General features: G+C 40.1%; 1 protein-coding gene across 2 annotated transcripts in view; it reads right to left on the bottom strand.

Moving 5' to 3' along the window:
• LOC112663426 (uncharacterized) overlaps window positions 1–26,928 on the bottom strand; it is a 172,082-nt gene that overhangs the window by 99,706 nt on the left and 45,448 nt on the right. Inside the window, exon 2 of one of the 2 annotated variants that reach the window (XM_025452375.3) lies at window positions 6,493–6,619. The exons of the other annotated variant lie outside the window; for it this stretch is intronic. The gene's annotated coding sequence lies outside the window, so the exon portion shown is untranslated. The remainder of the gene's footprint in view (window positions 1–6,492; window positions 6,620–26,928) is intronic. 2 annotated transcript variants of the gene reach the window in all.

Here is a 26,928-nt window from a genome sequence, read left to right as displayed (position 1 = left end):
AGGAATAAGCCTTCATCACCTGTACCTTTTGAGAACACAGGTGTTAATATTCATTCACTTGAACACACACAAATATCTCAAAATAAATAAAAGAATGCTCTGCATGGTGCTGAGTACCAGGGGGTATTTTGACTGACCACCAAGAGAAAGTAGAGGGAAAGTATTTTTTAAAGCAATTTTAAAGAACTGTATTGCAAGTAGCAAAGAACACTAGCATACCCAAAGGAAATCAATTTTGACACCTGCTTCATAGATATTCAGATTTTACAAACAATACTAATGGCATTCCAAACCCTTTGGGAAGTGCCCTGACTTCACAAAGTAAATCACCACAAATGGGCACTTGCTGAAGCCTAAGTACGTGGGGGAGGAGGATCCTGCCATGCAAAGAAATTCTCAGGAAACTGTGAAGATATTAGCTATTTTACTCAATTTATTCCAAGCTGAAACATAATAGTACATTATAAATCTCTTTTGATTTTACTTAATCTAATGAAAAAATGTTCATCTTTTTGATAAGTGCTCATTAGCCATTTTTTTCTGACATAAACAGACAAGAAAGATGTTCTTGTGCTGCATTTAAAACACAACTCAGCTAATTACAGTGCAATGACGCAAAGAACAAAATCAACGCACTGAAGTTTCTCACTTGAATTGTCTTTATAGTTGAATTAAAAATCTAACCAAAAAAAAAAATGTTTTAAAGGGCCCCAGCAGTGTATTTTGTACTTGGGTTGAATAATGTTTAAGTAAACAAAGGCCAAATTCTAGCACATGATATAAAATTTAAGATTTTCTAATGTCATTTACTCTCTAAAATTAGTTGCTGAATTTATGAACAGGAGGATTACATGCTTGGAGGGGGAGCAGTGTGATCTCCTTTTGGGAAATGGTGATAAATCTGTATAAGCAACTCACCCAATTTTACCCAGTCCCTGGTAAGGACCAAAAGCCAACACGTAGATAATATGGGGTGGGAGCCAGGCAAGGGCATATAATAGCATAAAGCTAACTGATTGCATAAGAATCAAACTTTCAGCCCAGGCTGATGCCTAGACTTTCTAGGAATATCAGATGGCTTGAGCTTCTTGAAACTCAGAGTATTAATCCACTGAAACTTTATTCTGATCCCATCTAAGAGAATTAATGCCATTTCCCAAAACGCTTGATTCATGCTCCAGGAAGAATTTCAACTACAGTAATCTGATCCTTGGGGTATCTTAAATCCGGCCTATTACCTAAACGATCATTTTACTGATTTTTTTAAAGTCATATTTTACTGTTAAATATGTTTACCCGAAGCTAGAAACTTTAAAAATTATTTTAGCTCTATGACACATAATTCATGCATATTGCACCCAAACTCACAAGACAAAAACATCACAGAGAGAAGTAAGTAAAATTGATTACTTAGCTATGTCACTTCTTCCTACCCTATGAAGTCAGCATTTAAATAAACACATGCAGCCTTTTTAAAGCTTGTTTTAATGAACAAACAGGACAGCAAGAGAACAGTCTAAAAAAGACACACATCTGTGTCTGACATTAATTCAAACTGCTCTAATGTGTGTTAAGACAATGGTTCTCCTTCATAACAGAGACAGAAGCACAGTATAGCTGTACCTTGGAGGAAAATACTTTGGAGGTTACAAATTCAGGGTCAAAGAGACAGAGATTCAAGTCCCAACTCCACCACTTGCCCCTCAAGGAAACCTGGACAAGATTCATCACTTTTCTAAGCTTCATAAATGAATAAATAGTAGGGGAAATAATATCTACATTGCTGTTATGCATATTCAGTGAGATGATCAGGAGAAGGCAGTTAGCACAAGGCTTGACCCACTAAGATTCAAATTTCAGCTGAGATTAATGAACCACCAACAGGGCACAAGTCTCAAGGATCTTTCCAGGAGCGAGGAACCATCCTTCCTCCTATCCATCCTGTGACATCTTCAACATTCCAGGGCTGGTTAGAATGAAAAGACAGACCCTTTACCTGTGTGGCGCTAACTGGTCAGTGTCCGTCATCACTCTTACAACTTTGACCCTGTTATTAGCACCCCAACCTAACCATCTCTCTTTCTTACATCACACCCCAAAGTTGTCAGGACAGAAGAGGAACACAGTATCTGGTGCGTTCAGTCATTACGGGTCATTAGAAAAAAACACATCTTTTCTGTAATTTAACCGCTGAGTTTATATTTCCATTAACACTGCTTGGCCCACAGGAAATGTTTGCCAACTTATGAGGTAATGGGATGGGTCATGTTCATTTTACTCTGCTTTTGACCAAAGGAAAATGAAACATCAATGTGTCTCAACCCTATACCTACTTATCAAGGTGGACCCAAACACCTCATTCTTCCCCATGAGCATAAGGAATGAAGAGTCTTGCCACCCATGTCGAATGTTTACGAAGTTCCCATAAGTGCCTGAAACACTTCCACAGACCATCTCATTTAATCCTCAAGCAGCCCTAGATGAAAGTACTGACATCCCTCCATTAGGAATGTGAGACTCAGAGAGGTTAAGGAACTTACTTAATGCATGCAGCTAGCAAGTGATGGAGGACTCACATTCAAGTTATCCTAATTCCAAAGTTCATTCTCTTTCTCACAAAACTGTGACACCACAAAGGAGTCCTGGAGATTATCCGCAAACACATCTGGGGGGCATTCACATCAGCACCCATGGGAATAAAACTAGACACCACTTATGTGTTAGCCTTTTCACTTCAGAGGTCATCTGCACGCTTCTTACCAAGTTCATCCTTTCATTTATTTCTGTTTATATTTATGGAACAACTACCATGTCGTGAGCTCTGGGCCAGGTGATAAAGATGAAAACAGCATGTTTCCTAACCTAGATTTTCAGTCACTCCTCCCAGGACTCATCCAAAGCCCAGGGACATCGTTAAAGTCTTTTCCTCAACTACAATGCTCTGGACAAGCACTGTGCTTGAAAACAGAGGAAGTAAGATTTTCCATATGTTACACAAATTAATTTATCAACTTTTCTCTTTACAGCTCTTCAGGCACTTTTTGCTGTCTGAAGTTCCCCCAATGATAAGCAACATATGTGAGGGACTTCACAATCTTCCTCAATTGTCTGAGTTCATCTTCCATTGTTCTCCACCATATGCCTTAAGTTCCAACCATGCTGAACCATTCATCTTCTCCCGACACACTAGGCTCCTGCTCACCTCCGTAATTGTGTATACTACTGTTCCTTCTGTACAACACTCTCTTTCCTCTTAAAACTTCAACTCACCCTGTATGACCCAGCTCAAAAATCACCTTTATTACATTCTCTTTAGTCATTCTCCTCTCCTGTCTACAACCTTCAAAAGTCAGACAGAGATTGATGATCGCTTCATTCATTCATTCAACAAACTAATCCTGGAGTTGGGACAGATTAGTGAACCAAACAGACCGATATCCCTGCCCTTGGGAAGCTGATATTCTTGTGGGAGGGAACCAATAAAAATAAATAGAATACTGGGTGCCTGGGTGACTCAGTGGTTGAGTGTCTGCCTTGGCTTAAGTCATGATCTTGGGGTCCTGGGATTGAACCTCTCATTGGGCTCCCTTCAGGGAGCCTGCTTTTCCCTCTGCCTATGTCTCTGCCTCTCTCTTTCTCTATGTCTCTCAAGAATAAATAAATAAAATATTTAAAAACAAATAAATATAATATATATGTAATTATAGAGAATGTTATAAGGTGATAAGTGGCATGTAAAGAAGATACACCAGGATACTTACTACTGTAACATCACCTGTATGGAGGGAAGGCTGCATGAAAGAGGTGCAATTAAAAGCAATGGTCAGGGATCCCTGGATGGTGCAGCAGTTTGGCGCTTGCCTTTGGCCCAGGGCGCGATCCTGGAGACCCGGGATCGAGTCCCACGTCGGGCTCCCGGTGCACGGAGCCTGCTTCTCCCTCTGCCTGTGCCTCTGCCTCTCTCTCTCTCTCTCTCTCTCTCTCTCTCTGTGACTATCATAAATAAATAAATAAGAAAATTTTTAAAAATTTTTTAAAAAAAGAAATGGTCAGAGTAAAGCCAATTAAGAAAGTGACAAAGACACACGGAAGGTGAGGGCCTCTGGACACTTTGTACTACCTCTTTCCGTGTATCATTTTGCAATTTTTCATTTGCATTTCAGTCTTCCTTTTTAAGCTAAGAGCTCCCCAGGGGCAGAGACTAACTGAATTATCTTTTGCTCCCCAGCATATAGTACAGCACTTGGCAGGAATTGCTCAATTTATTGTTTGTTGAATGAATAAATAAAAGAAAGAAAATCATCTGCTCCACAGAGAATCAGTCACTTCTACCTCTACATGTTTAAAATGATGCTTTACTTTGTTTGTCTTTAGATCTCCAAACGATCTTCCTGTCCTCTAATCCAGTGACCTCCAAAGTGTGGAAGATGCAGGATGATCCAAAGATGAGAAGCATTGGGAGGCAGGAAGAAAATAGGAGAACTTCCATTCATGTTCATTTTTTTATATCAAGACTAAGAAACAAATTAAGCATCACTAGAATGTAATATATGGGTTGATGCTGATACCTTCACTCAGAGTGGGACCTGAGATGTCCTAAGGAAGAGGAGGATTTTGCCCTAGAATGGCACCCCTCCTTGGACAGGGCAGGAATAAGGAGATTTACACATCATATGTTGCTATAGACTGCATGCTTATATCCCCTCAAGACTCATATGATGAAATCTAATCCCCAACATAATGATATTTGGAGGTGAGGGGTTTTGGAGGTGCTCAAGTTGTGAGGGTGGAGTCCTTATGAAATGGAATTAGTGTCCTTATAAAAGAGACTCCAGAGCACTTCCTCACCCCTTTCACCATTTACACAGTGAGAAGATAATCGTCTATAAACCAGGAAGCCACACCTCACCAGACACCAAGTCTGCTGGCTCCTTCATCTTGGACCTCTCAACCTTCACAACTGTAAGAAGTAAATGTTCGTTGTGTCTAAACCAACAATCCATCCCCCCTAGTTTTTTTTTTTTAAGATTTTTATTTATTTACTTACTCATGAGAGACAGAGACAGAGAGGCAGGGACACAGGCAGAGGAAGAAGCAGGCCCCCCGCAAGGGGCCTGATGCGGGACTCGATCCCGGATCTCAGGATCACACCCTGAGCCAAAGGCAGACACTCAACGACTGAGCCACCCAGGCATCCCTATCCCCCCTAGTTTTTATTTTAAGATCTCTTTTATTATAAAAGTGATATACCACTTGATAAAAACCTTCAAGCTCTAGAAGAGCATTAAATGAAAAATATCAACTTATTACCTTTATGAATATTACTACCAGATTATTCAACATCTTTTTCCCTACTATCTACCCACACTGGTCCTTCACTCCCATCCCATCCCCTTATCTGGATGTCCACTTTCATGGACAGGATTACTAGAATTGTTATATAACCACCAGAATGAGGTCTTTCTGTCCATTCTCCTTAAGAACATTTAGCACTTTTGTAATTATAATACTGTTGCTGTGGTTGTTTAATTAATATCTGTCTCCTCTTCTAAACAGAGGTTCTGGGCAGCCCCGGTGGCATAGCGGTTTAGTGCTCCCTTTCAGCCTGGGGTGTGATCCTGGAGACCCAGGATCGGGTCCCGCATCGGGCTCCCTGCATGGAGCCTGCTTCTCCCTCTGCCAGTGTCTCTGCCTCTCTCTCTCTCACTCTCTCTCTCTCTGTCATGAATAAATAAATACAATCTTAAATAAAACAAATAAATAAATAAAATAAAATAAAATAAAATAAAATAAAATAAAATAAAATAAAATACAGAGGTTCTTTGAGGGGAAGGACCCACTGCTGTTGTTGTTGTTGTTTTTGTTTGTTTGTTTTTAGTTTGTCCCGATTCTAGAAAGCACTCAACAAATATTGGATAAATGAATGAACATTGACAAGTATTACAAAGAATAAAAGTTCTGGAAAACTAAACCAAAGCTTGTCTTTGCACCTCAGTGACCCCTGGTAAGGGCTGGGAAAGACACAGGTCAGAAATTAAAAGGGCTATTCAGGTCAAGACTGTCCTGTTCCTGGAGTTACCCCAGCTGAGAAACAGTAGCCTTGGTCTATTTAAGCTTATAGGAGACAGAAAAACAATTTCTTCTTTGTACTGTGACCTATCCAAAGGAAGAAGCTTTTTCATCAGGCCCTTCCTTACTTCCCAAAGTTTTCTTCTTCATAAACAAAAGGTTCTGATATCTGAGAAGACTCTCATGTTGAGTGAGACTTATCCAGCCTGACTTAGGAGTGTAAAGGGCCATCCACGAACCAATTCTCTGTCTTGATGGAAAATAAGTGATGTGCACCATGACCTCCACTAGTAAAACTTTCTTTGTCTGTAACATGACAAAACCTCACCACTTGGCTTTGGCATCCTGAACACAGCCAAGCAGCACTGATTATCAGACATGAGTAGCCAAAATGCAGGCCTGTTCCAGGCCTACCACACTCACCCTCAAATCTTCTCTTGGGAGAATAAAGCAAGAGTGTCAAAGGCACCCAGTGATGATTGGGCTATTGAGTTCTGATCAAACTGTGTAGGTATCTTCCTTCTTCCCCCTTCCCCCAGGAGTTGGAGACCTAGTATATAAAGATGACAGAGGAAGGCAATCATTTTAGCATAATGATAGTATGGGAAACACCCAATATAAGTTGTTTATCATATTTTAAAAATACTCCCCACCCAGAGAAGATATTGTAAAAATCCCCTCAAACTCTGTAATTCAGTGCTCTGATACCATGTGGTCAAGAACACATGGAATCAACCACAGAAAGGAGCAGAACTCTGAGGATAGGGAGCAAACAAATTAAAATGAAGAGGCCACATAGCAGTAGAGAAAAAAACAGGAGCACAAGAGAAGGAAGATTTACTTGGCCTCCTTGAACCTGCTTCTCCATCTACAAAATGGGAATAATTAATGCAAAGTCCTGGATTTAGGTGTAAAACGTCACCTGCACAAATCTAAGGAGGGGATTCTCTGATGAGAACCAGGGGGTTAGTTGGCTAAAGATCAATATGACATACATGTGAAGTATACAATTGTTTAAAAACAAATACAGTCTCCAGCTGCATGAATTGAAGCAAAATTGTTTGCAGTAAATAAAATAAGAACATGTCTATTCTTTCTGCATGAATCTGAAGTACAAGAGTTTTTAGGGGAACTCTCAAGTTCCAGAGGAAGGCAAGCAGCATGGCAAAGGCCTAGAAGTCACGCTACCCAGGATGGTGGCAGGGATGGCTCCCGCGGCACATGGGAAGCCCAACCTAGCCTCCTCCTGATTAGGACACCACACTTTCTTTATCTATCTCAGCAAACAACAAAGGATTTCATTAAACAGGTCAATTCAACCTAATATTTTATGTGTATCTATGTGTGTCTGTACACCTATATAAGCATTTATTTATATCTTGCTTCATTCGAAAAGGGATTCAAGGTGGTTAACAGTGATATATACAAAAAATGCAAAATAGCATACAGTGGAGAATAGATAAGAAAGATAAGTATCGTTTTTTTCTACCTCTCTTCCTCTCCCATCCCCATTTTTGCCTTGAGTTCCCGAGTCACATATGCCATCCAATTTGACCCAACACCTGCTGTGAATGAGTGTGCTTTAGCAGCAGCAGCCTGAATCCAATCTCTGTATCCAGCTTCGTCTTCCCCAGTCCTCTCCTTCAATCTTAACGATGTCATCTAGACACTAGAAACACAGTGGGGGCAAGATGAGGCCTCTGCCTCCAAAGAGTTGCGGGTGTAGCAACCCACCTTCTTCCCAAGAGGAAGAAAGTTTAAGAAATTGGCAACATTGACTTAGTGCAAATTTAGGCACAATAGGATTGCTGCCCCCCCAAAATTTGAAGGACTCTCCTATTACTTACCTTTTTCTTCTGGTTTTGAACTATGTTATTTTATGTGCACCTTTATTGGAAGAGGCCTCAAGCTCCTTTTGGATTTAACTAAATGAGAAATGAATCCATATAGCAACATAGCAGAGCAGTTAAGTGCAGGGATATGGGAGTCAGCTGACTTGGTTTCAAATCCAGGCTTGGCTATTGGCTACAACGTTAAATTATTTTAGATTCCTGAGACTTTGGGCAACTTACTTGGCATCTCCTTGCTTCAATCTTCTCTTCTTTAAAATGAGAACATCAATGTTTTGTGAAGACTAAATGGCATGATGCATGTAAAGCACTTAGTCCAGGAACTAGCAATGGTAGCTAGTGATCATTAAATATAAGCATACTTGGGATCCTTGGGTGGCTCAGCAGTTTAGTGCCTGCCTTCCACCCAGAGCATGATCCTGGAGTCCCAGGATTGAGTCCCATGTCAGGCTCCCTGCATGGAGCCTGCTTCTCCCTCTGCCTGTGTCTCTGCCTCTCTCTGTGTGTCTTTCATGAATAAATAAATAAAATCTTTAAAAATATATATAAGCATACTTGAAAATATACATATATATAGAAACATTAAATAATGTAAGCCTAATTGAAGACATATTATGTAAAAAAGGATATCATGATACCAGCGAGTTGAACTGTGATTTTATTTTCATCACTTCTAGAAACAAAGTCTGGGTTTCTAAGATGGAAATTTCTACTCATTACTTTAAAGAATAAGTTTCTAACATCTAAAGTACTTTAAGGGGCGCCTGGGTGGCTCAGCAGTTGAGTGTCTGCCTTCAGCTCAAGGCGTGATCCTGGGGTCCTGGGATCGAGTCCCACATCAGGTTCCCTACGTGGAGCCTGCTTCTACCTCGGCCTATGTCTCTGCTTCTCTGTGTCTCTCATGAATAAATAAATCTTTAAAAATAAAAAATAAAAATAAATAAAATATTTTAAAATGCATAAAATTAAAAACTACAACGCAAGCGTAAATTCTCTGTTGTTACAAATGGATAAGCAGCATGATCCCTCCATCATGGCTGTCACTGGGAGGCAGTTGAGCTACTTGTCCATAAATTCCCTTCCTACCACAAGACTCTGAATTTGAATTAAAATATACTGTAGGATGAGAACAACAAAAAAAAATCATATAGCCCCAGGATGGCCCCTCAGCTTGACTTCAGAAGACTAGATCAGAAGAATGGAGGGCAGTTTTCTGAAGCACAGCAAAGATAAGAGATTCCTGGACCTGAGAAGACTCAGATGGCCAGAGGCCAAAACATAGGGTGCTGGATTATTCTGCTGGGCTCCTGGAAACCAAATGCAAATCTAATTAGCAATCAATCAATATTTATTGTTATCCAGGATTATGAAAAGCTCCAGACACGGTACCAGAAATACGACTGAGCCATGGGAAGAGGCTGAGAAATCATTAAGGATGACAAGGATCACGAACCTTACTTTTTCTCTCGGGAGCTGAGCTATGTCCCCTGAAGCACAGGTCAGAGGTCAGTGTCTTCAGCTATAAGCTGCCAGGCCTGGGTCTCGCATGAAGATACCATTCCTCAGTCCCTGTCCTACATAGTGAGGTACATGCTCTGAAAACCTACAGCATTTAATTCTGGAGACTTGATACATAAGGCTGGTGGTGATCTTCCCAAATATGGATTCTTTACAGAATATTCCCCAGAAGAGCGATAGACAGACAGTAAGGAGTAATCGAGGACCCCCCAGATGGAATATTTTTAAAACTTGCATTTGAGCTCCTAGAAGAGAGGTACATCATAGCCAAATAAATGTGAACATCTGAAAAATACCTGCCCTTATCAGATAATTTTCAAATAAATTGTTACCTTTAAAGCTACTCTCTGGTTCCTTACAGATGAGTGTTAACTTCTGTTCCCCATCAAAAGCTTTTTTATGCATTTAGTTCCAAGTTGTCATGCTGCCTACAAAATCTGCAATGAAGCAATTAGAAGCCATAGAGTAAACAAAATGTGTTCAGTAGAATGGCAGGCTGAGGAAGCAGATCAGAAATATTCACACACTGTCTGTCAGGGTGTTCTCTGGCTTTTTCTCTGTTTTATTCATTTATACTAATGTGTGGACAAGAGGGTTGAAAACATTTTGCTAAGAATGAAACCCTGAGATTTATATGTAATTCCTAAGCTTATCCTTGGGAAAGAAGCCACAATCTGTTTTCAGACAAGACTAAAACACTTGCAATTCCCTTTGAAAAACAACATCCAATCTTCCCTTAAATTGAGATGCCAGAGCAACTAGATTGCGATTTAAATCAGAGAACAAAATTAGTCCAGGTACACCAGGGTGGAAGGAGAAGCAGAGCAGACACTGGTAAATAGCCTATGAATTCAAAATGTAGAGTCTTCCCCCCCTCTGCCCCCAGCCAATTCTGACTTCCAACAAATTAGAGAAATAAATTGGCAGTTCACCTACGATTTGCTGGTAAACAAACATTTTTCACCAGCCACTTCATGACTGTCTTTTTTGCTGTGCCTTTTTAAATTCCATAAAAAAAAAAAAAAAAAAAAAAAAACTGGGATGGAACGATAACTCTCAGAGTTCACAATATAATCGCTGGCAGGGCTCTAATGAAAAACAAAATCTCCACCTCATTCCAACAATTTGCCATAGTAACAGAAGCCTTCCTATTCTGAATATTAGCATGGCCAGAGGGGGAGCTGGAACCTCAGTGAGGGGCTGGGGCTGGCAACAGCAGCTAAAATATTGCATCTCCTGGTTAAAGTCAATGAGCCTGGGGTTTCAAGTTAGTTCCAGAAGCACAAACAGGGACCAATATCAAGGATGGCCTTGGCCGAACACCTTCAAGAGCGGCAGAAATGAACCGACCATCCTAGGGCATAGAGCCTCGGCCTGCTAGGATTTCCTTGTGCTCTGGGTCAAGAGATCCATTGGTTGGTTCTTCTTACAAACTGGAATAAAGGCCTGGCCTCCATCTTCCCACCAAACTCACTACACCTGCGGAGAATCAAAACCCCAGATACATCTGTCCCTCTTCTCTTTGGGTTCTGTAATCAGCAGAGACCTCTGCTGGCAAAGAATGGCGGGGGCAAGGGAGGGAATGCATTCTGATTGGAAGTTTCTATTCCACAGAGGTGCCTTGATCTCTGCAGAAGTGTCCTGCTGGCAGGTTGGCTGGAATCAGACAACTACTACGGCAAGGGCATTTCAGGACTCAGCCCAAGGTGGCATCTCTTTGGTCCAAAAGTTTGCCATCAGTAGAGCACACAATCTGCCTAGCAGGCTTCATCGGCCCCCACCCTCCCCTGAGAAAGGCACTGGTCCCAGGTGAGGGGATGTAGCCAGACAGGACAGAGCCTTCTACAAAATAATTCTTGCAAAGATTCAGGTAGGGATGAAGGGTTGGGGGTGGGGGGAAGAGAGGCCAGAGGTGATTTGCATTAATCTAACATCCTACCATTAAATTCTGCCCAAGTGGGCTTTTGTCAAAACTCATCCCAAACGCTGGGAAGCGATAATCAACTGGAAGCAAAGTGGTTCCCCATCTTTTTTTCATGGAGGAGGTAGGTCGGGAGGTGGGAGGTGGGGTTCTGAAAGATACAGCAGATCACAAATGTGCTGATCTAACAATACTGGTGACATCTCACCCCAGATGGCAAATGAAGGAGACACTGGGATTTAAGGCACCTACACACTTGCCAGCAGATCATGAAGACATAAGGAAAAAACAAACAAACAAGGATCCTTAAATCCATCGCATGGTTTTACAAGAAACATAGGTGTAAAAGCAATCTAAAGAACGATTTTAAGAATAATGTGCATCTAAAACCTCAGAATAATAAGAATTTCCCAAGGCAGAGAAGGGGAATGCTGACAAAATTGAAATCTGTTCAGAGACTTTATTCCAGGGCACGAGGCTGAGTTCCTGCAATGTACACAAGTGGGGTGTAAAGTCAATGGGATTACATTTTCCTAATTATCTTCTGCTTGAGCTTTCCAGCACATACACAAAATGAGATCAGCCGGGACTTGCCTCTCTAACAAATCACTCAGATTTAAACATCGCTCACATAAACAAAGCGGGGTGGGGTGGGAGAGAGGGAGGCACAAGGCTGGGAAAAGACAGAGAAGGGCTTCTTCAATCACAGTTGCAAGGAACAAAAACCTGGAGGGGGGAAAGAGTTGCTGGACCGCCACCAAATCTCCCCCACTGGAGACAAGAGCCCATCTGCTGAGCTCGGCAACTTCGCTTTAACTACCATTCAGCTCGCGTCTCTGCAGAGATCTGTCTGCAGAACTAGCAGATGGACCCCTGCTTCCCCGAGTCGCTGTGTTATTTGTTTAATAAATTTAATTAATATCCATACTGCATTGGATTGCTCCCAGAAAAGGGGCCGAAGTGCTCTCTTTCCCCAATAGCTACATGATGAGTGATTTCCCAGAAAAGAGCAGATAACGGTGCCCCGGGGCCACAGAGAAATTAAAAGTACCCTGTGCTTACATTATTTTGCATGTATTAATTTTTTGCAGTACACTAATATACTTTTTTGAGAGGTATTTTAACTCTCTGAAAGTATGTAATTCCAAAAAAAAAAAAAAAAAACAACGCAACCTGAAGATTACCTCTTCTCTCAGAGGTTCGATTTGTTGGAATGGTTTTAGAAGAATCCAATTTAACCATATAAGCAACACTTTCATCTGTTTCCCCCAAATGAAGCATCGTGAATGGTAGGGGGGTTTCTTTTGGCAAACAGCTAGCTCCAGGACCATTGTGAACAAATTGAAAAACCTCACCGGTCATGTTGAACTTGTATTATTTCCTAAGCTGAACCATGTGGCCACTGCAAATACAGAGAATAGAAAGGGTCTTGGACAAAATCGAGGCAGTACATGCTTCCTCTTCATTAAGTGGAGTGCCAAGCTGCTCAGTGACAGAGTCCCTGCAATCAACAAGTATGAATTAAAGCAGTGTTTTACTTGCCTTTTTATCCAATGTCATCCTGTCCTTCTGTGCAGCCTATTTTATCTTAACCTAGATTTCCCACAGTGTGTTCCAAGAAAGAATAGTCCCTAAGGATATAGGAAACATTGTACCAGAGAAGGTTACACAGGTTTCTTCACTGCAGGACTTCTCAGAGCCTTTAATGTGCGAAGAGGCATTGTGAATATTTCTGCAGAGGGGGGATGGGGTTCAATATAAAAGGCAGTATTTCCCAAAACGCAGGCATGCGTGGCTCACCACCATATCCCAGGGCTTAATGCAGGGCCTGGCAAATAGCAGGTACCCATTAATATTTGTCGAATGAAATCGATCAGTGGATAAATGAATGAAGGAGCAAAGACATGAACCCCCAATGGTTTTGCTTAGGGATAATCCTTGGATACTCGAAAATGACCATGGATAAGATTTTATTTAAAAACAAACAAACAAACAAAATCACTTTCACACTAAAGAAGAATCGAAGGGACTTGAATCAATTGCCAACTTTGTTGAGTTTCACTTTCAAAGGTGCTATTTCCTTATATTAGCTTTATTTTGCATTTTGAACTCTTCACTAAACAATCAACCCCGTTCCTTTACATGTCATGAAAACCTGATCTTGGAGAATTTTGTACACTTCTAAGCGACTTGGAAATACCATAATTTTGTCTTTGATATGTGTAATACCTTCCTAGAAAGTGAGTAATGAATTCAATTCAATCATAGGCATTGAGCAGAGATGAAGAATTACTCTTTTCAAATGAGTTATTTTAAATGCAACAGCTTACAAAGGCAGAATTATTTTGAGAACTTGTTGATAATCAGAATGTTAAATGTACTAAATCGAAATTAAAGTTTTATCTAATAGGAAAGATTAAAATTTATTGTCATGTAGGTTAACTTTTGTTAACCCTTGTGCATTCTGTGTAAAACAACCCGCCACTGTTCATTTTCCTTATGTAATTTCCCTACAATATTCCATCCTGTTGATATAGCACTGAGTCCACTTGTCTTTCTCCCACGATTTCAGACAACTACAGTCCTTCCTGCTAACCTGATACTCATAGAAAATACACAAAATGGCATTCAATCGTACATATCCAGAATAACGACACGATAAATACCTCCCCTCTAGCTCAGCTGACTCCTAATTTCTAAGCTTAAGAAAAAAATCTTTTACCTGGTGATTTCAAGCTACTGATTGCAGTTTTATATTGAAAGCTCTCAGAAGGCTTTGCTAACAATAAAACCTTTAGGAATAAAAGGAGAAAGTAGAGAGGCTTTAGACAAACAGTGTCTTTTTAAGATTTCCTGTTTCAAAATATTTCTTGAACTGGAGAATAAATTAATCAATAAATAGAACTCAAAAAATATATGCTAGATTTTAGGAAGTAGACAAAAAACAGAAAGGGCAGGAAATTGGTATTTAATGCATGTCTACTATGTGCCAGTCATGGTGTTCAGTACTTGTAACAATAATAAAAATAACCTACGGCTATCACCCAGGTATATGACAAATACCCTGGTAAATCTTTATATGGATTTCTGCTCCTCCCAGTAGATACCATTATAATCTTAAAGTTGAGGAAACCAGAGCTCAGATACGTTAAGCAATATGCCAAAGATCACAAGACTGGAAAGTAGAATGGGGGAGCTCAGATTCAAGCCCTGCCCATCTGACTCCAGCCAGGGTCCATGCTCCCAACCACTATGCTTTCCCACCTCTTATGTCCTACCTTATTTCAGAGGCTATATACAGTAATACTGGGATTCTCTCAGTCCCTGCAGAATGGAAAAGAACATGATGAAAATATTTTGCATTAACAAAATATTGCAGTGGCAGGAAACTGTTAGCACTGATGTGTGTAAAGACTATCCTTGAACTTAAATCTGTTAACCTCGTCCAAATCCCAAGTCTATCTAAACTGGTTTAGCTGTCTTTTCCACTACCAGATTTTCTGGCCCATGTTTCAATGTGACTGTCTCGTGCAGGTATCACTTTTTAAAAAAATTTTTTTTAAAGATTTTATTTATTTATTCATGAGAGACATGTGGGACTCTATCCCAGGACCCAGGGATCAAGACCTGAGACAAAGGCAGATGCTCAACCACTGAGCCACTCAGGTGCCCTGTAGGGATCACTTTTAATATTCGACCTAATGTGACGTGCTATAATTGTTTATATCCCCCTCCACTCCCTCTTCACTTTAGGAGAAGCAATTAATACAGAAAGTGTACTTAACATTAAAACTCAGATGAACAATAACATAAGTAGCCCTCTAGAATTGTCTGCTTTCTCTCCCAAAGACCTTATTTTCCTTCAAGGGAATGGGAGAAATTAATTCCTGGAATAATTTAACAAATATTTTGGTTGTCTATCACTTATAAATATCAATAAGCATGTATTGGGCACCTCCCAAGTGCTCTCTGCCACTAGATGCTGGATAGGATACACTGTTGTCTCTATTTCACACAGATAATGGATTCATTATGTATCGCATCTTGACAACTGATCCCAAAACTTTTCAGCTTGAAACAACAAATCTGTTTCTGCGGGTAGGGAATCTGGGTACAATTCAGTTGCTTGACTCTATCTAGCTCAAGATCTCTCCAGAAGCTGCACCCAAACTGTCAACTGGGTCTGCAGCCTCATCTGAAGACTCAGTCAAGTGGGGAAGGATCCACTTCCACGCTCATTCACCTGGCTGTTGGCAGGATCAAGCTCCTAGAGAGCTGTTAGGCTGAAGGCTTCAGTTCCTTCTTGGCTATGAGCCAAAACCTTCCTTCAGTTCCTTGCTACATGGGTCTCTCCACAGGGCAGCTCATCCTGTAGCAGCCAGCTTCCCTCGGAGACAGAAAATGACAGTGGGGAGAGAGAGAGAAGCTGTAGTATTTATGTCACCTGATCTCAGAAATGATACCTCATCACTTTTGTCATATTCTATTCATTACATGTGAGCCACCATCAGGTCCAGCCTGTACTCAGGGAGAAGGGATTTACACAAAGGTTTGAAAACCAGGAGGCAGGATGCCTGGGTGGCTCAGTAGATGAGCATCCGCCTTTGGTTCAGGGCATGATCCCGGGGTCCTGGGATCGAGTCTTGCATTGGGCTCCCCACAGGGAGCCTGCTTCTCCCTCTGCCTGTGTCTCTGCCTTTCTCTGTGTGTCTCTGATGAATAAATAAATAAAATCTTTAAAAAAAGAAGGTAACTGAAATTGTATCGTACAAATTCACCAAGACTATGACCAAGCTCCTCTTCCCACAGGCAGAGATGCAGGAGAATAAAGATTAAAACAACCAGTTATTTCCTAATTAAAACCACCTCAGCATTTACTGTTAGCAACTATTTTAAGAATGCTTTCTCAGGCTAGAGCAGCGATGAGCAAATCCATTTACCACAAATATAAAACACATCCTCTAACATCAGCTTTAATAATGATGGTGCTATTTCAGTCTCCTTATGCCTTCCTCTGACAGAATTTCAGAGGCAAAGAGGAGTATTACTTATTGATTCCCTTCAAAACTCAATATACATCAAGTAGAGGCCATCAATGATAGATGGTACAAACTGGACATCTCATCCCTGACGCAAAGGAAACACTTAAGCTCCCCCAGAATTTTAATTGCCTTAAGGGAAAAGCAAAGAAGGGTGAGAGGAAATCATTACTAATTTAGAGAGAAATTCATGAGCTGGTTTGGGTATAGAGATTAAATAACATTCCATCTCTCTCTACACCTAAGTTTTCGTAAAGACACTCATTACACACACAAATACATATGTTACAACATGTAATAAGTACCAAGAAGGAAAAAGAAAAGTGATAGACAGTAATAGAGAATTGCTTAGTCAAAGAAAGTCTCTCTAAAGAGGTGATATTTAAGTGAAGGAGAAGGTTCCAGACATGCAAAAAAAAAAAAAAAAAAAAAAAAAAGGAAGGTTCCAGATGGAGGGAATAGAATATTTCTTGACAAGAGGAAGAGCTTGGCATGCTGTAGGAATCAAGAAAGCCACCATGGGGCAGAGAGTGGAATCAAATGAGAACTCACTGGCTATTGTGTGGGAAATAGAGATAAGGCAGGACTGGCAGCAGGGAGATCTGTTATGAGGCTGCTGTAATCATTTAGGGGAGAGATGATGGTGGCCTGATCCGGTGCACTGTCAAAAGAAACAGAAGTCAGAGGCAAGAAATATTCAGGAAGTAGAAATGACAGGTGAGATTGGATGGGGGTGGTGATAAAGAGGTGGAGAGAGAAAATGAGAGAGAGAGAGAGAGAAATGACTTCTACATGGATGACTTCTGTGTATCTGGATTAACAAGCTGGTGAGCAGTGTACGTCCATGTGACCCATCTCTCTGGCTTTGAGAAAGCAGCTTCCCAGTTGCCTTGAGAAAAATTCTGCAGAACTCAATTCTCACTTTTCATCCTGTCAGCCATGGGTGAAATCCCCCATTAACTGGGAAGTCAGACAGGAAACAGACTAAAATGCCCACAGATGGAGGACTGAGAAGCTATAGAGTATGCATACAATCAAGAAAAGGTCTTCACTGATCATCTATTCCAACCACTTTACTTTAACAGATGAGAAAAGAGTGACTCAGAGCTGTTGAGGAGCCAAGACCAAAGTTAAAGAGCCGGTTAATGGCACAACCAAGGCCAGAATCCAGTTCTTCTGACAGGACAAAATATGAATGAAGCAACACGACAAATGGGTACGATGATTACATGTACTTAATAGCTATGTATTTACCCTTTCCTTTCCTCCCTCCTCCAATCTGGATAAAGAGATTCAGCATTTGAATGCAAATTGGTGGGGGGGGGCATAAAATTTTGCATCCTGTTTTGAAGAGATCCTGCTAAACATATGCTATGGGACACTAAGCTGTAGAGCTCTAAATGTTACTGTATAGAAGGAAGGGAAAGAGAGGGGAGGGAGGGGAAGAAAGAGATAGAAAGGCAGGCAGACAAGGAGGAGAGAGAGAAAAAAAGCTAAAGGTTTTAACCTCAAATTATGTTGTTGAAAATAAACAAATTGGGACCCTTTATGAACCTGTGATGCCTCCTTTGCTTTACTAGGCTATAAAATGGTAATGAAATCCATGTGAAAATTTTTAATATTTTAATTTCCTAAATCTAAGGATCCAATTTTATAATCTTTTTTCACATTTTTCTAGTAGTCCAATTCTAGTTCTTTTCCAATATGAAGAAAGGAACAGATTGCGAATTCAGAAACAGGTAACAAATGAAAAGAGAGAAGATGATAAATACAAAATATCATTATTTTAGCCGGAATAGTCCCTTCCCAAGTGATATTTCAACACTAGAGACTTTCCATTTCACTCCTCAATCTACTGGCATTTACTCTTAACTCTCCTTTACAAACCCGTTCTGATATAAAATTCAGAGAGAAATCTATGTAAAATCTTTCAAATTGTGACTCATCTCACGGCAACATGTTTGACTAAATTCAAGTTCTCAGGAGGGACAACTTTGAGTGAAGTCTTTCATGCAGACTTACATCTCCAAGCTTTAAAAAAAAATGCTTATGTCAACAGATACAATTTTACATGAGAAACAAATAGCTTTCATATACATTTACACCCACCAACAGAGAAAACAATCTAGCCTGAAGCTACCCACTTTTCCTGAAATTATAGACAGCCTATGCAACTTGAAAATATCTGTATGAAAGCTCTAAAGCCAGAATTAATTTTGTTTGTTTTAAGATAGCCACCAAATTTTTTTCCCTCTTAACAGGAAAGTTCGTTCTTAGGGCCAGGGCTCAATGCAGATTTGAAGTTTGGAAAGATCAAATGCTTCTCTTTTTTATTTCATGCTCTCCACTCAGAAGGGCTGGCTCAATTTAGGTAACAGTTTTCCCCAAACTCTCATTACACCCCTCATTGTAAAGCTCAATGTGACTGCTCAGAAAGTTATGAGTCATGGAAAAGAGGAAGTTATAAAGCCTTTCTCCTCTAAACTAAATAATAGCATTTATTGCCAACCTCAGGAGAGAAAAGTCGTATCAGTCTTCCTGCAAGCAAGTGAATCATTTCTATAACTTCCCACAAGATTCTTCTCAAATAATTTGCAAAAAAAATTTGCACAGTCTCCATCAAACAAGTTGAAAACAAATCCCACTGTGTCTCTGTAATTCAGTGATGAATTTATGACTTGGTAATTTTCTTGTCAATGAAAAGATCCAACTTGACCCTCTTCCAATTCAGTACTGCATTTAAATGATACCCTGAAGTTTAAATAATAAACTTTAATCAAGTAACAAAATAAAGCAAACCCTGGCATTTTAAGTATGTCATAAACAAAGACATAAATTCAACCCACCACCTCCCCAAACTCTATCAGGACCTGTGTATAGTGGCTCTGTCCACACCCATGGGATTCATGGGCCTCCAACACCATCAGGCTGGGCAGAAAAGGTAAAGGGAGAAGATGAAAGGCCCAAGCCTACTATTTTTCCCATGCCTTTCTCCAGTTTGTTCAATTTCTCTACCAAGAAAGCAAAGGAGTTTTTAGAATATACTCATCATAGTGGTCCCCACAGGAACCCAAAAAAGAGTAGGAGTCCATCATTCTTTTTAAAATAGAGAAATACCACCACTAGCTACAACTAGGTGAATATCCCTTCCATGGACAGGCGTTCTCCACTTGGACGCATCCATCAGCCCCATCACCTTGCATCATGTCTCCCCGCCACACGGCCCCCCCACCTAGATGAGAACAGGAAGACAAGCACTGATCTGACATGTGATGTGCCCCTTCCTCCAGAAAAGTAGTCCATCAGGTAGCCAATCACATGCGGGTAGCCCTCTAGCAGCGCCCATGAGGTCGGCTCCTCAGAAGGACACAAATATGATTAGTAGTGGAGGCATGTTCCCAACTGCCCCCATATTAACTCATCTGTGGCCTCCTCCATCTTTTCCACTTGTCACACAGGTGGGAAGGGGAAGAGTAAAGGTGCTGGGCCTGCAGGGAGGAGGTGTGAGCACGTTCCATCTGAAAGATGATGCCTGACATTGACAAATCAAATTCCAAAAATCTTAGACCTAGCTGATGTTCTCACCAAGAGGCATCCAATCCTTGGGAACCACAACAAAATATTGGGGATAGATGAGTTGGTACAAAAGAAGAAGCTAGAATTTCCCCTGCCTGGGCCCATGTCTTCCTCCCAAGCTCTAAAGAGAATTTTATTACCCATCTTTATTAATATTTACACATCCAAAGCTGTGATAACACTGAGTCTTCAAAGAATCCTTAGGCAAATGGCAACAATCTACAGTATCTCAGGGTTTCGCAGACATTATTGGCAACTATGGCACCCTAGGATTTTGCACATACATATTCCTTTTGTGTAGCATTGCATTCACTTTTGAAAAGTTTATCTACCTGAGGCCCAGGTGTGGATTCCTTCTGCCAACTAGAACAAAGAATAAAAGTAGTAAATTTGTATGTGTGTGCACATGTGTAGAAAAGGTTATTAAATATTAGAATTGGAGAGTGAAAATTTGGAGGTAGAACAGTAGGTCTATCAACATGGCCCCCAGGCCTAGGTTAAGAAATATCTTAGGTCTGAATGGCACTTTATAAGCACATCTTTAGCATTTATGAACACACCTGTTTCACTTCAGGAAGCTAAAAGTACCAAGATGTGTCACAATTTACTACAACTTGAAAACAGAATCCTGTACCCAGGTATTGTGTTTCCTCAGGAAGTTTGTACTACCTGTGAGCAGATATATTATCCTCGACATTCACAAATGTGGGAGAAGTCTAAAGACTCTTGAAGCCTCGAAGACAAAATAAATAGGCCAAGTGTGCTAATCATCGGACAAATGTGGAAGGCCAAGATACTTCCATTTAGAGTTTTATGAGGATATTCTAAAGCTTACTTTCCTGCAAGTAAGATTTTCAACATATAAATTTCACTAAAGCACAAACTGAATAGAATCATGTCAGTATAATCCTCACATATTTCTGCCAGCTGGGATCCTGGATGTTGGGATGTGACCGCCTCTCCAGGGGCCTGAAACCACCAATCCGTTTCACACAGGTCACCGCACAGCCATCAGATGGAGACACTATGTGGTCACTACCCTAAGGAACAGATCCAAACCACCTATGTGGAGGGAAAAGGCTACAGCTCCCGTTTCCAATCTCCCAAGCCACCATGGTCCCTCTGCACTGGAGTATCAATAGAGAGACTAAATGAATTGTTTACTTAATTGTACTGTGCAAGCTGAATAATTGCACGCTTTCCAGAAAAGCTTGGTAACCAATGAGATGGCACTGGATCTGCCAAAACCTTTACCTTGAAGCCAATATCCTTTCTCTCTACAGTCTCTCTCCTCTCACAAATAACGGCAACTCTGGTATTATTTCCAGAGGAAGCAAAACCATGGCAGAAACATCAAAAAACATGTCTTTCAAAATAGAAAAAAAAATCTCCATTAAGGTGCACCCTGCTGAGAACTGCTATCTCCCTATATGCCAGTGAGAAACCTGGAGTTACCAACCTTGATTTAATCCTTTATTCGCTGAAACAGCCAACAAATGGCACAGTAATCCACCTTTTGGATAAGCAAAATTGGTCCATTAATACAATGACCACATTTTAAGAGGATAAGAGAAATTTCATGAAAATAAAATGGGTTAGAAGCTATTTTCCAAATATCAAATATTGTGCAAGAAGACTAGTAAGACAGAAAATGGAGTATTATTTATGTGTTGAGTCTTTAGGATGATAAAAATCAACTAATACCAAGACAGAAAATACTGAGATAAGCTGTATTGAATGGAAAAAAATACCCGAACGGTAGTAACAATTGAAATTTTGGCCAAAGAAAACCCCACATTACCGAACAAGTCAAGAGAATAAGGCTAAGGGATATGTCTTTATAACTCGTTCACCAAAATTTGCTTGAAGCATTAAAAAACACAGTGGAAGTTCCCAAAACAAAAAACTTGATTCTGGTAAAGGAATTGTTGCAGCACTTCATGTATTTGGTTGTTTTCATTTAGTTATTTCGGCAAGGCTTCAAAGACATGGTTCGAAATTGAAAAGTGTCCCTCCTACCTAGATCTCCAGCCATCTATCCCCCTTTTCGGAGGCATCCACTATCACCAATTTCTTGTTTTCTCCCAGACCATAGACCTAAATATTCTTTAAGCTCTTTTTCATAATAATGTTCCTCCTATATATTCTTGCGCTTGTTTATTTGTTGTTGTCATTTTGTTTTGTTTTTATGCAACAGTTTTTCATTAATAATATCAGGGTCTTTTCTCCGTGGTAGGTCTGTGTTCATATAGTTTGAGATTCTCCAATGGGCTGTTTCTTCTCAGACGCCATAATCCCCCATGATCCAGGCTAATTGACCACAGGATTAGGACTTTAAAGGAACAGTATGCATCAGAATCTGACAAGAACACAAAGATGCTATTTTTACCCAAATAACCTTCAAAAAAACCAAGATATTTAAACCAAAGGGAAACTACAATGTATAGATGTCATGAAACCAAAGTTCTAAGAATGTTTGAGTCTTGACCCGACACTGTTGTCCTGATTCATGGGCCAGTTAGCTTGGATTTTGGAACAACCACCTCTTCCGATTTTTCAGGTGTAGACTGGCCCCAAGCAATATTGGCCTGAGTACCTTTGAATGTGTTTGGGAGTAAAAAAGAGATAATGGGTGTTTTATTGGGAGGTACCACACATAGTCTCAGAGTCCTCCCAAAGAAACCTTGCTGTGACAATACCCAAAAGGAAGGTGATATGAAAATTTCAAATTTATCAGGTCAATTTTTCTTTTTCCTTCCCAAGCCCAACTGAGGCCATGGACGCAGGGGGAAAAAGACCCAATCTCTAGTCCTGATTTTATCACAAACTTAATGTATCCTTGGCCTAATCTCAGTCTTCACATGTATAAAATGAGGTCTTTGACTTTGATGAGCTCCAGAGTCCTTTTTACCTTCAACTTCTTTGGTCCACTATGCAATTTTTCTCCATATATATTGACTTACATACCTGTTACATGGACATAAAATTCCTTTGATTTCCCACAAATTTACTCGCCATGAAATAACAAACTGTATACTTCAAATGTTTTTTAAATCCTTGTCAGGAAAGAGAAGTAACTAGCGGACAGGTGTCATTTTGAAGATGTCTATCTTTCATTCCTTCTCCCATCCTGATTTCTTTTGGGAGTAGTCTCTGTGTACAATTTGGGGGGAACAAGTTCTAATATTTGCCTCCCCAACTACAGCAGATTAAAAGGAAACTGGAAGTTCCTTCTGCCAGATTCTCCTGAGAAATCAAGTCATCCCTAGAACAGACATGTGATCCATCAAATTTTCTCCCACAGGACTCTGAATCTTTACCAGAACAACACAAGAACAGAAGAAACATCTAGAGATCATTCACTCTGTAAGTGGTACTCAGGCAAGACTGCTGAGTAATTCCTGCTATAAGGCTTTCTGTACTTCAGCTTTCCCTTCAATCCTACAAATAACCCCATATCCTTCCAATATATTCTCTTTCTACTATCCAGTGGGTTGCTGTGTAACAATCTACTCCAAAAGTTTTAATGCCTTAAAAAAAAACCAGTTATTTACTTATAATTCAGTAGATTAGTAATCTGGGTCGGGCTCAGCTGGGGTGGTGTGTCTCTGTTCCATGCGGGATCAGCTGGGTTCAGGAATGGAACTAATCTCCAGTCAGCGAGGAGATCCAATGGGGGCTGACTGATCCCAGACTGCCTCACTCACTCACTTACTTGGAAACTGGCTGGAGTAGTCAACTAAAACACCTAGTTCTCCATGTTTCTTCTCATTTTCTAGTAAGCTAAACTGGGCTTCTTAAAATGATGGAGAAATGTTCTAAAATAACAAAAGCAGAAGGTGAAACTTCTCTTCCACCACATTTTATTGATCAAAGGTAGTTTAAAACCAGCCCAAATTCAAGGAGTGGGAAGATGGACTTCATCTGTTAATGAGAAGCATAGCAAAGAAATCTTGCCAAGGAAAGTGGCTGCAAGGAGACATGATTCATTGGAGACCACTACTGTAGTAATCTACCACATTGGAGTTAGTCTCTGTTGCTTGCAACCTGAGAATGAAAACTAATCCACTAATCAGTGAAATGTGACATGGGACACATTAGATTTTGGCAGACTCTACATTTAGGACATGTTACCCCTTTATACCTCACATATTAATGAGATTATTTGGAAAGAATGTAAGTGTCATGGTAGTGGGGCAATGAATTTAAAGGGAAATTATCATGGTTCAAGTCCTGCCAGTTATTCAGGTGTGTAATTTTGAACCTGCACAATCTCTGTGGCTTTCATTTACATTCATTCATTCTGTGACATTCATTTATAAGAATGAATGAATGGAAGAAATGGGGGTGATAATATTTGCCTGAGCTGTAAAATTGTCGTGGATATTCAGAGTATAACTACAGGCAGTCCTCACTGTAGTACAGGACCATAAAAATGACCATGCAGGTTGAGATTGTGCAAGACTGTGAATGAAAAACATTACACCATGGCCTCTAAAAATACCTGTTGAAACATTAAAAATTTCCTCAGTATTGGTTAGAAATGTATGGGGGAAAAATGTTGCTTACTTAGTACATTAAAATACTACAAATGTTGAAAATAAAGTATTTATTTGTAAAAAAAAAAAAAAAGATCTAATCAGATTAGTTTGAAAAGTGCTTGCCTTCTTGTCATTCTATAATGGAGTGAGCATCTTTTCCATGCCCCAGCAAATTGTCCCCTCACTTTCTAACTTCGCATTTGCTTACAACCTTTTATGCTTTGCTTGTATTTTCAATGTCATGAAATGTCTCCAAGAGCTCCTTTAAGTGAAGTTTTTGCTGGTGTCACCTCCTCTGGGACATTTTTGTCCTTTCATCACAGCTACTTCCCTTCTTTATGTCAACAACTTTGCCTTCACTAAGTTCCTCTGATGGCACATCTTTCAAAAGGCAGCAGTGTCAACATGCCCCCATCAGCTATTTCTTTTCTTTCCATTTATGTTTGATTCCAACTTTACTTGCAGCATTATCACTTTTTTGTTTCTTTGCTGCACCTTCACTTTTCTGGCCAGTTCTCTCTTTTTGATTACCCCTCTAATAAAATATCACATGGGTTTATCACCAGAGAACAAGGAGGAAACACAAATACATACTTTGCTGTCTGTTTCTGAGCTGAATAACACATGCGCAGTGACAAATCACTGAAAGACTAGAAGAAGTGACATTGATTGGTCACTAATCATGATGTGCATCTGTCACTTACGCACTGACTGGTGGACTAAAGGGCTAGCAGCAGTTTGTACTTTATGCAACTTCTCAGTTAATATATTTGGTAACTGAAATTTGAATGGTATCATTGAGAGACTGGTGTTTTGCAAACTGGGGTACTGAAATTTGGGCCTATCAGAACTATGCAAGCAAGCCCTGTGTATTAAAGATTATGTCAGGTTTAATTACTCCCACAGTTCTATTAAAGAAGGAAAGACTAGACTTCAGTCTTACTATATTAAAAAAGGGGCTGGGGTGGGTACCTGGGTGGCTCAGTCGGTTGAGCGTCTGACTCCTGACTTCACCTCAGATCATGATCTCAGGGTCATGAGACTGAGCCCCATGTCAGGCTCTGTTCTCAGCATTGAGTCTGCTTGAGACTCTCTCTTTCCTTCTCCCTCAGCCTGTCCTCCTACTTGTGTGTGTGTGTATGTGTGTGTGCGTGCTCGCTTGCACAAACAGATAAATAAAAATATATTTTTTTAAAAAGGCAGGGTTGTATTTAATTCAAACATGTCCTGGGCTCCAACACTTTTCATCTTTGCCACCTCCACAGTCTGCAGATTAATGCTAAGTTAGGCAGCCAGGAAGAGAGGAGGAAAAAGTGCAAAAACAAGTACATTATAACCTTCTAAATAGGCCTTCAGGAAAATTCCTAGAGAGGAAAATAGAGCATTCCAAACTCAAAGGCCATCCAAAAGGGAGGAAAGATATTGTTCAAATTAAATAGATCTTTTCATTACTTTTTATGTCCACGACCAGAAACAAAATATTTCAACATAGTTTCCCATGAATGTGGTTGGTGGTCTCCAAAATATCCACTTTCTTTTATTAGTAGCAGAATCCCAATTCTTGGATGATTATGCTGCTACCCAGAATAAAGGACCTATTTCCTTACTTTTCTTACGGGGAAGGGATGCCCACATGATTTAATACTATCCAATAAGATCAAAATGAAAGAATTGTAGGGATTTGGGAGAACCCAACTTATTTGGTTGGGAAAAGCAACATTTGTCCCTCCTATCATCTGGACAAGATATTAGAAAGCACAATCTTAGTTAGACTAGGAGGCAAAGTTGAGAGTAGAAGCCAAATTTTGGGGTCGTGGCACATAAATATAGAAGGTGCCTGAGACACCTGATGATGCACACATCATACCATCTCTAGGCTGGCTCTCTCCACATGACTTTATGCATAGTTAAGCTATTCGATTAGATTCTTTCCTACCCACAGATCTGAATGCAGCTCCTAATTAATCAACTGAATACTCTTATCTAGTCAGTAGGCTACTTCAATGGCCCAAGTGTCAGTGATTAAATCTTCTATCATTCTACACAACAGAGGTCACAAATGAGGCAGAAACACATGGGCAAAACAGTACCCTTCACATGGTACTGGATATTTAGGAAAGGAAACCTTATGGTTGTTTGCAAAATCCTAGTACAGATTCAAATAATCAAAACCCAAACACAGATATGGCTTAAGAACCATTTGGACCAAAAAAAAAGTAGAGAGAAAGAAAGTACTAGGTCACAGCAACTTTACTATAAATCAGAAACCGCAGGTGGGAAATAGAAGTCCCAAAATACAATTCAGTATAAGGCTACACTCATATAAGTATCTAGAGGAATAAAAAGGAGATGCCAACTCAGTGCTGGTCCCATATCAAAGGAACATTTAACAAACAGAAATTGAGGCAAGAGTG

This window comes from Canis lupus, chromosome 18 (assembly GCF_003254725.2).
Source record: "Canis lupus dingo isolate Sandy chromosome 18, ASM325472v2, whole genome shotgun sequence".
NCBI classification, from domain to species: domain Eukaryota; kingdom Metazoa; phylum Chordata; class Mammalia; order Carnivora; family Canidae; genus Canis; species Canis lupus.
This window is presented reverse-complemented; position numbering and strand designations above follow the sequence as displayed.